This window comes from Halyomorpha halys, unplaced genomic scaffold (genome assembly GCF_000696795.3).
Source record: "Halyomorpha halys isolate HHAL.00 unplaced genomic scaffold, Hhal_1.1 Scaffold194.1, whole genome shotgun sequence".
Classification (NCBI taxonomy): Eukaryota; Metazoa; Arthropoda; class Insecta; order Hemiptera; family Pentatomidae; genus Halyomorpha; species Halyomorpha halys.
The window spans coordinates 2,253,227-2,264,298 of NW_027108392.1; positions in this window are offsets into that span (position 1 = coordinate 2,253,227).

The following is an 11,072-nucleotide window of genomic DNA, read 5'->3' on the forward strand; positions in this document are numbered from 1 at the left end:
TATACACATGCTAATAAGGTTAATGCTCATCCAGGTTGGCCGGAAGATGGATGGCCACTCTCCCAATCCATTTCAGAAATCCACCCGCGATAGATCAACCGTTGACATTAATGGATTTATGAATATGGTGGCGCTATACTGAGGTCCTATAAATCTGATGGTATACAAGAACGGATTGAGGATTCCTTATTATGTCTAATTTTATTCGGCGGGTGTTGCCAACAGCTGACCCCAACTGTCCTGGAGTCGTTTATTTCCAGCAGTGCCAAAGGCCCGGCGTTGCACGTTTCCAACTCACTGTAAATATGTTCAAGTTCCCCAATATCAAGTCGTTAATATTTTTCATAGTAAATTATATTGGAGATAAGCTCATTTATAAGGGTATAATTAATATAAAAACATTCTTTCATTTGATTATTTATTGAGTAATGTGTTGCGAAAGAATGGTTAAGTATGCCACAGTTCCATTCCAGGTTTGGAATCACATTTTTTTTCGTTTTTGCCTGACATTGCACATTTTTCTCTATTAGGTTTTAATTTTAACATAAATCCTGACTTTACATTAACATATCATGACATTTCTGATATTTCATTTTTCTTTCTCACATAGTTCGTAACTTAAATGAAAATTATTTTATAAATTTTTACTGTACAAAAATATGCAATTGAAATTTTGTATAGTATTTCCTGTGTTTTTCTGCGGAAATCACTGCTTGCCCTACCTCTTAGCAATGACGTCGCTGTCCCTGCACAAACAGATAAAAATTCTTAAAACCCTGTGTCATGTAAATGTTTTCTTTACGGCTACATGCAAATTAGTAGCCGAGGTCAAGGCACGTCTTAGCGTTGCATAATATATCTCTTTTATTCCTTTGTCATGGAAACTTCGGATTTCAAGTTTTTCTCGCAAAATAGATGAACTAAGCAATGAATCTTATATGATTTTTCTATAAAGGAGGAAATAAAGGTCAAACAAATTTTGCCTTATTTTTTAGCATTTGAAGAGTTTTATAAATTAATTTAATTATTGAAATTTCCATTTCACTGACTTTTTAAAAATCATTAGAGTTAATCTCATAATCAGCCCAGCATAAATTTTTTTTTATTATCATTTTAAGGAATCAACCACCTCGGGGTCATTGTGCTGCCTTAGTTACCGAAATTGTTATTAGGCATTATTTCCTTATTATCCGAAATTTTTATTAGTCCTTATTGTCTTAATTTCCGAATTGAAATGTATAACTATAAAAAAATGAGAACTAGTGGTATAATTTTATGGTGATGTTTTGAGCGATTCAGAAATTCAAAAAGTTTATTTACAGTCAGTTGGTTACCCTTCAAAATTGAATGGAGGTCTGCTGGTAATTCATACAAAAATTTGATGGAGTCGTATGCTTTCGTTAAGATGTTTTTTACGGTAAGTCGTGTCCCGCAAGTCTGGCATACAGGTGGAGAATCGGGTGCCATAAGGTAACCGTGGGTCAGGCGCGTATGACCAATTCGAATGCGCGTCAAAATCACCTCTTCTCTGCGCACATTTCTAGTGGATGATATTCAAGGGAAAACATCATTTCTGATTTCCTGTAATTTATTGTCAGTAACATTTGATGCCATTTTAATTTAATTCTCTGCTTAATGAAGGCAATGAAGTCATCGACAGGCACTCCACGATATGGAATTCTTTCTGAAATCCGCGATCTTTGCTGTCCGATCAGGCAGTTCGTACCGGCTATTCTGCAGTGCTCAGGGTCCCGAGCAGAGGACACAGAAATACCATGTTTCTGTTGGTGGACTTCAATGAATCTATTGATTTAGCGGGTTTGTTGATAAACTATTTTTTTTTTTACCTAAGTAGAACTGACAATGAATCTTTACAAATGACCTGTATTTTTTATGGGTTGAAAAACATTAAGTTCTTGTAGACTTCAAACATTATATATCCTGATATAGATATCCTGTGCATATCAAAATATATTCAGGTGTACAGAATTGTTTTTTAATATTTTTTTATTAAGGTTCGTTTAAAACAACATGATTCAATATGATTTGAAATATATTTACATTATCTGATCATTAAATCGGTTTTCCTTTATATATTTCGAGTGTTATAAATATGCAATTAGAAATAAACAGTGAGGCTGCCCTCTGATTTATGTATTTGACAGACGTTTTATTTTATTCTCTCACTTCTTTTGGGCACCTCCACCTTGGCAAAACTATATCAAATGAGCTTTAATTCAGTATGTAGGATTCATTTCTAGGCAGAACAATACCATACATGCGGGGGTTTCAGGTGTAATCCATCTCTAAACCCCACTTAATTTGAGTTAGTGGGTTTAAAATATGTATTTATTTATTCGTAAAATTCATTAATATTTTGTATGTGTCTATTGTTATCATTGATAACAATCAGAACTGGTTATTTTTTTAATAAATTTTTTTATAATAAACAAAATGAATGCTACTTTAGAGGAATATTGTTTAAAAATTCATTATTTAAGCCTTTTAAGACTATTTCGATGAGAATAAGACCTATCTGGTATTAAAAAATACTTAATATAATAATAAGTGTATTAAGTTACAAGTAAGTATTAATATATATAATAAGTATTAATTAATATATATAATAAGTATTAATATACAAATAAGTATATTGAAGTTACAGCCTTTTTTGGGAAAATCGATTCTATAAACTGGCACCTCTGACCACTGAGTCAATTTTATCGAAAAATTGCTGTTTCGGTCTTGTGTATGCCCATATTATCATTACCTCGTTTATTTCAGTTTCGTACAATTTTTCGTTTTTAATCTTATTATCTTTCATAGTCAACATATTTCTAGTGGTTTTGTATCTTTGGAGCGAAACGTCGGTAAATAGATATTTGCCAACTATTTTGAGTTCCTTGACCGCAGCCCAAACATCTTCTCCATATTAATTATTTTGGGCAATAAATCTAAATATGAAAAGTTTTGGATCTAAGTAATATTGTTGCAACTGATTCATGGACCTTGAAGTTCGTTGTGCTATATAAATTTCGTCTATGGGATGTGGATTTTTTTTTTTTACTTAAAATGAATTTAATCTAAAATGGACAAATCCACAAATATTTCAATAAAATATAATTATATTTATTGCGAAACTCATCATTTCAACATTTCATTCGATTAAAAAAATAATAAATACTCAGGACGTAAAACAATTTTAGTGAGATGTGGGGTAATTTCGTGGGTGGGGTTGTTAAACTATCTGGGAGTGTCAAATGCCTGAGGCCGTTTTTGATAACCCTTCAAGCAAGGTTTTGTTAACGGTTGATTATAGATTGTCAGAGTTTAGAATCAATTTTCTCTTCGTAATAACTCCAATGTTATCACTCATAGTCAAAGGATTTACATAATCTGTAATGGAGATGGATCTATAACAGTTTTATGGGTTTACATATGGGATTGTCCCAGGTTTTATAATCCAATTTAGTTTTTACAATAGATGGTATACATATTTATAACATTACATTAGTTAATTTTACGACCTACCATCAATGATAGTGCTGAATGATTGAACTCATAAAATATAAAGTGCATTTCTCTATTTCCCTCTTATATTTATTTGATATTTCTTTCAGTTTTTATTTTGTTTAAACCTTAATTATATTATTAAAAATAGATTTAAAAAACCAAAACATGTCATTTTAACAACTATCATGACCAATTGAGGTGTTTCTTACTTTTTTTTTTTCTCTCTAGCTCACAAATATTAAGGATTAATGTTATTTAACAATAAATACAGCTAAAACTTATTCACTTCTTTTAAAAATTTTCCTTTGGCAGACAGGTAATACATATGAGAAATTTTCAATAACTTTATATACATGAGATGCTCTGATTTTTTTAAATTATAATTTTGCAAATATGGGTATATTAGAAATCCTAAATTATAAAATCCCCTTGTTTATTATATTATTATTACAATATTTTTTCTAAATTATTGAAAATTTTGTTTTTAATGCTTGGTAGTATGTAATAATTTGAAAAGAACTTAGCAAAAAAAATATTACAATCAATAAAATGTGAGTATTTCTTTTTATTTATTGCTTAATCTATACATTAATATATTTATTTTAATAGTTTAATTTATTAGCACTAGATTGAAAATATTGTTATCATTAAATAATTAATTTTTTTAAGTTAAATTATCATATATAACTCCTTTTCAATGCAATACAATATATTAAACAAAAAAATGTTCAGTAAGATAACAAATATTTGCTTTAGTTTCCTAAACTTATATAAAACATTTCTTATAGACAACCTTATTATAGTTCTTTATTTATTTTAGTTAGATTCATTTTTAATTATTAAGCATCAATCAACATGAATAAGAAAAAAACAAGAATATCACATTAATTCCATATTATTTATAATAAAACTATATGATAAAGATAGTTTATTTTATTTATAACAGTTCAGTTTTATACATATAATAAAAATTTTACATTATCCAATTTTTTGCAACGTTTCAGTCTTTTAATTAAAATTATATATTTGTTAAAATACTCATGGAAATATTTGTTATGAGTATTTAATTTTTTCTTCCTTTGTTGGGCGTTCTTTTACACTAGGTCATGTTTTCTTTTCTATGGGGATTCACTCCTCAATTACTTTTATTTAAATAAAGTATTTAATTCTGATAAGGAAGATATTTAATTTAAATAATATTGTTCACATAAATTTTATTAAATTTTTATTATTTTTAATTGATAATTGAATATAAATATGTACAATTTCTTGAAAACTTGTTATTTTTTTTCTTTTCGTATTTGATTGGTTAAAATTTATATTAAATTGTTGGAGTTCGTTAAACTGGTTATCGTTTCTGAATGTGGGTATTTATTTTTTTTTTATTTATGTACTACAAATAAATTATGATGCTATGAGAAAATGAGACAGTACGTTACATGTTTAAACCATGATAAAGCTTAGCCATTGATGGTTGCAAAACTGACGTACTAATTTGACGGATCTGTGTTCAGTAGAAATATGGTAAAAAATGGAAAAATATTGGGAGTTTCCATGTACGTAAAAGCAATGAATAACTTCCACTACAACCCATAAAGTGTCAGAATGTCAGTACTCTGTGTAAGGAAGCACTGTTTCTTGAACAGCGGTCATGCAAGGAATTAATCCAAGGTCATCACGCTTAACTGTCAAATATTTCCCAAAGTAAGGGTACCCACTTTAAGAGGATTGGTAAACCTTGATCCTATGTAAGCGTTTTTTTTTTTTTGTTTTTTTTTTGAGATGGTTGATAAAAGTTGTAAAATTGGATTATCTATTATATTAGCCTTATCTTACATTGAAGTCAGATCCATAATGGACGGATTGGAAAAAATAGGTCCAAGCATGGATGCTTGTGTAACTCTATCCAGTAAAGTTTTAAAATCGAATCTGCCTCGAATATAAACTACACTAGCACTACCGTATGTCCTTTAACATTGTTCATACCAAACGTAAAAAAAATAATGCTTATTTCAACAATAGTTGCTAATATTGTCTTGTTTTATATTACTAATGTTTTGAAATAAGATAAAAGGTAGTAGCTTTATACGTAATAGAAACCGCAAATATCAGTCTCCTTGGGAGAAACAAAAAACAAATGTTTTCTATTTTTTTGAAAAATTTATGACATGATTGTTTTATGAGCAGCACTAAGCCGGTTCTATAAACCCTAAGATTATGACACCACCATGCACCCATTCTCAGACCAGAGACAGTTCGGCATCGCATCGAAAATACATTTGTGTGGCGAGGATTGTTTGGCCTAGGCCCAGATGTTGTGTCTACTTTGCTAATGGTTTTTAGTGTACAAAAAAAGCCAAACACCTGTAGTCTATGTGTTTTGTTACAATAGATCCCGCTGTCTTCTCTTCCGTCTGTCTGTTTTTTTCTTTTTCTTTTTTTGTTTTGTCTCTAATTCCATTTGCAGAGAAATAAATAACTCTAGGTCATTAATAGCGATAGTTTTGTTCTCGTCCAGAAACCGATAATGGTTTCTATTGTTATCGGTTGGATGTGTTTAATGTTCCTTAAGGGTTCGTTCGGTCCTCCTATAACGATGTTGGTTCTAGAGGAAATATTCCAGCAGTGTTCCAAACTTTATTAGGGTTTAATACTAGGAATCGTACAAATATATAATACGGTGTTATGATGCCTTTTCTGATGTTTTAGAGCTATGAATTTTCAGAAAAGAGGTATTAAAAGAAAGATAATTTTATGGATAAGTGACGAATATCAATTTCAATTATTAAATTCTTAAGAGTACTGGAACCGCAGGATTAATGAAAGTGAGAGGTTTCAAACCTCCGGTAGTAGTAACTCGATTGATTAAGATATTATTTTATGTGATCTGTGCGTTTCTAAATATGTTATCTTGTTTAAGTGAACTGTTCAATCTTTTTACAATTTTCTTGTCCCAAATCATTCAGATGCGATTTATTCCTAGCTCGCCTAAAAAAATTGTTCAACGTTTAGCTATGAGGTCTCAGGGAGAACAATGTTAATATAAGTTTACGGTTAAACAGAAGTGAGACAACTTATTACGTAAACTATTGCTTAAATACTGTTCTGACATACTTAATAATATAATATTGCTTAAACGAATAACTATGATACTGCTTATATTTAAAATGAAGTGAGCAGGACACATGTCTAATGCGATAGTTCTCACAGGTGTAAAGTAGTCAAGGTCTAATTCTAGGGTTTAATCTTATAAATCAATAATTTCAATAACTCTTAATAAAGAAGTAAAGTTATACTAACTATCGATTGTATATATGTGATATTACTGTATTACTTATAATACAAACATACACAAAATATATATATGTGTGTGTGTGTCATAAGCATAGGCGTGTGACAGTGGCGCCAGGGGCACGACCTTAGTCCTTGTAATCGGGTTTCTATTTTTGTTTTGGTCACCTTCGCTATTGTCGTCTGGGATTCATTATGTAGTATTATCATTGTGTATCCTGGAGCGAGGAATGTTGTTCGATCTGTTTCATGTTAAATAAATTATATAAATCGATCCCTCGTGTTAATAATAATAATATATATATCAGTTGAAAACAAAAATTAGAAGGCCTAAAGGAAATGAAAAAATTGTAAAATAAATTTATCATATTCTGAAAAAAATTCGTAATAATAATTATCATGTATAACATACCATAAAAAATAGTTTAAGCTTGCACATTCTCGATTCTTTGCCAAAGTAGTATACTTGCAAATTTCTGCGATCTGTGTGTTTGAATATTGGTAGCAGATATGAGGTAGATACTAATGCCTAATATCAAAATAAAACAATTGATCATTTTGTATGATCGATTCATGATTAATTAATAATTAATTTGAAACTTTCGGCATTTGAAAGAGAATAGAAAACTATTAAGGTGCAAACGAAACCCAATGTAACAAAACAATAACCAATTTTGACCTTATTTGTTTTTACGAAGACACCTAGAAGAAATTATAACAAAGCAATTAGTTTCCTTGACATTATTAATTCCATTAAACGGAAGTTCAAACCATCATTATCGAATATATCGAATTTGAATACAAACTTAGAAAAAACAATTGAAAATTGACAGCATAAAAAAAAATGTATATATATATATATATATTTATTATAGTTATAACTATATTTGTTTTCTTGTGACCGCACTCCTATCTTCTTCATAATTTGAATTAAATAGTATTATTTTATTATTTTTGTAAATTTGAAACTTATACCTCGTAGTTGTGGTTTTATTGTTATTTTTATAGTTTTACTGTATTCTGCGTGATTTCCAAAACTGAAACTTCCATTCTGAATCGTTGGATCCCAGTTGTTTAGTGAATGTCTTCAGAAGCTTACCAAATAATTTTTATAAAATAAATACATAAGTCAGGCAATAGTTTTATTCCTTTAAGGAGATTCCTAATAATATGAAAACATCATTAATTTTATTTTGATAGTCTGGCTCTAAAAAACTAAGCGATTTGCGGCCTCACGTCGATAAATAATGTTATATATTTTTATTAAATATGTTATATAAAATCTGAGCAAATTAAAACGGCATAAACTAAAACGTCCGGTTTATTCAAAGTAAAGAGCGCATACAGGAGTAACTGGGATTAATTTATATTCCCTAAGGGCTGGAAATTTTATAATTACTAAAATTCATTGGAAATAAAAGACTTTTCTGTTTTATTTTGTTTGAACTGAAATGTTTCTCAATAGCCATCCGCTTCTAAGCCAATGGACACGTGTTTCTTCTAAACGTTGCCTAAAACCAGATGTTAACAAGGACTAATCCTTACCGTCTGTCTTGTTCCATAAAAGACAGTTTAGCGGAGTCATATTGTAGACTATTTAGAATTTATGGTGTTGCACCCAGTCGCGGTTGTCCAGAAACTGGAGTTAGAGGCAATTGCGGTTTGAAAAAGTACTGAATGCTCGTTTTATATAGTATTTTTTAGGAACAATTCTAGCCTAATCAGTTCCGTATTTCCTCCAAATTTTGTAGACTTCTGAGAAATGTATAAAACAATAAAATATTCATAAAAATATAATTCATTTTTAATAACTCTTGAAGTGATTAGATATTAGGTATTGGAAGTGTTTTTGATTATCAACTTCGGCATAACTTCGAGACCCAATCTCCTGTCATACCGTATGACTTAAAACATGATTAGTGCATAGTATTGTAATTTATACTAATGTCTGGTGTCGATAATTTTAAACTGTAGGTTTTCTAAAGTATATATAAAATAATAATAAACCAGATTCAGCTTCACGATTTGGTTAGTCCCTAAAACCATACTACTCATACTGTGATGAGAAAAAGAGGAAAAATTCGTAAAATATAATTTATTATTATTAATTAAACACTAATACTAATTGTAGCATCAATAAATTAAATCCAAAATCCAGATCGTAGGAAAAATGATGAACTGAAAGTTTCCAGAAACGAGAATAATATGGTATTAAAAAAAAAAAAAATGATTACATATTTTCTATGATTACTGTTCGATTTTGCATATAGATGTTCAATCTTTGACCAGACAACGTCATTACATAAAAATAAGAGAGCACTGAATTTGGAGATTTGCTGTTGCTAAACAACGATATTTTTGAAGTTTTTAAATTGGTTTTTAAAGTAATTATTTTAATTTGTGTTAATCTAAATTTCTAATTAAAAAATAAAATAATTGGCTTTCTAAGTGAATTTCTCCATTAACAGGATATCTACGAGCTTTTATTAAAAAAAAAACATTTAATCTAATTATGTTAAAAATGCTGTGTTTTTTTGTTTTTTTTTAGGATCTTGTGATTCATTCAATAAAATTTAGGCGATGCTTTGTTATTTTACTGTTTTCATAGTCGTGCCCGTCAAAGAAAATAAATAACTTAACTGTGCTTTTAGAATATTAATATTAGTGATTATCTAAATAACCAAATTACCTAAACTTTCTCAATTTCACTCTTGCACAGTAATATTCCAAACAGGAGACTGTTTATCAGAGAATTATGTATGTTACCAAAAAAACGCGAGTAATAGTTTTAGTTATTAGTTATTTCAATATCTGCATTCTTATTTACATCTCTAATTTAGTATTTAATAATTAGTTACGTAAAATCCTTGATGCTCCCTTATTACGTTACAAATAAACTCATCCACAAAGACCTTAACATCCCATTCGTTGCAGATTTGGCCCTAAACAGATATGCGTCTTTTCATTTCAAACTCCTTACCCATCCTTAGCCATTAGTTCTTAATCTCTCGCCCTTAACAATTCCTGATAATCCTCTGAGGCGACTGAAAAGAAGATGGCTACGGGACCTTCTAATTTAAATTAATTCTTGAAGTACCATGGTGGTTCCTTCCCAGGATTTTCAAGTGTTAATGAAAAATTCCACATATCTACTTGTTGTATATATTATTTGTACAGTTATAATTTACATTAAATAAATAAATAAAAAAAAATTAGTTAAGCAAATTTTTAAAAATAAATGAATGAGAAAAATTCAATCTCGATTGACTGAACTTCAAAATCCTCAAAGATTTATATGATAACCCTTTATAATGAAATTTTTACAAACTAAAATTTAACAGTACTACAGCCATATTCGTAGATAAAAATAATATCCGCATTACAGTATCGGCCTAATCAGAACACGTGTGGGATAGCTATTAACAAGTTAAACTACTAAGGCGTTAGTAATAAGGCAAGGACTAGACGTGAAGATAAAATGCTGCACGTGCTTAATTGCTGTGTGTTCCGAAGGGGAACCCAGTGAGAAACGGCTCTCCATCTCACAGCATCCTGCTCATAGAGGAAAATAACGCAATAATTCTGACATAGGAACAAAAATTTTACGGAGAAATAATATTGTATTATAGTTTTCACGTTGTGAATCTGTGGTTAAAAATACTCTTTACATAATCGTGAGATTCTATTGATTTGCGATACATCAAGGAAAAGTCGAGATTACTATTCAAAAGAGCCACTAATTGCCTGGTTTTAAACATGATATTCACGCTTCGTCAGGCCATTCGAGTGCCAAGGACGATCTTTCAACACTTTTACCGATTTCATCCCTGACGGAAATCCTGATGAGCAAGGTCTGTGTCTTAGAAAACGTATCAACGGCTGGAATGTATCCTTTATTATATAATGAAATATTATATTATTTTAAGAAATAAAATTTTTTAAATTTAAAGGAGATGGTCGGGGGAGCAGTCAAAAGGAAACAAAAAATAGTTAACAACTGTTTATTTGCCCCACTTTGTTGATCTTCATCAAGGCCTAAAAAAGATACAAAACAGCTAAAAATATTTTGACAATGTAGGAATAAGATACAACAAGAAAAATAAGGTAGGATAAGGAAATATATAAATATAAGTGAAAAGAAAATTATATAAAACTGAACAAAAAGAAACATTAATAACAGTTATACAATAAAATAGACAGTAATAAGTACATAAAAAAATTACGTAAACATTTTTTATTTTATTATATACATTATTGCCTATTTTATA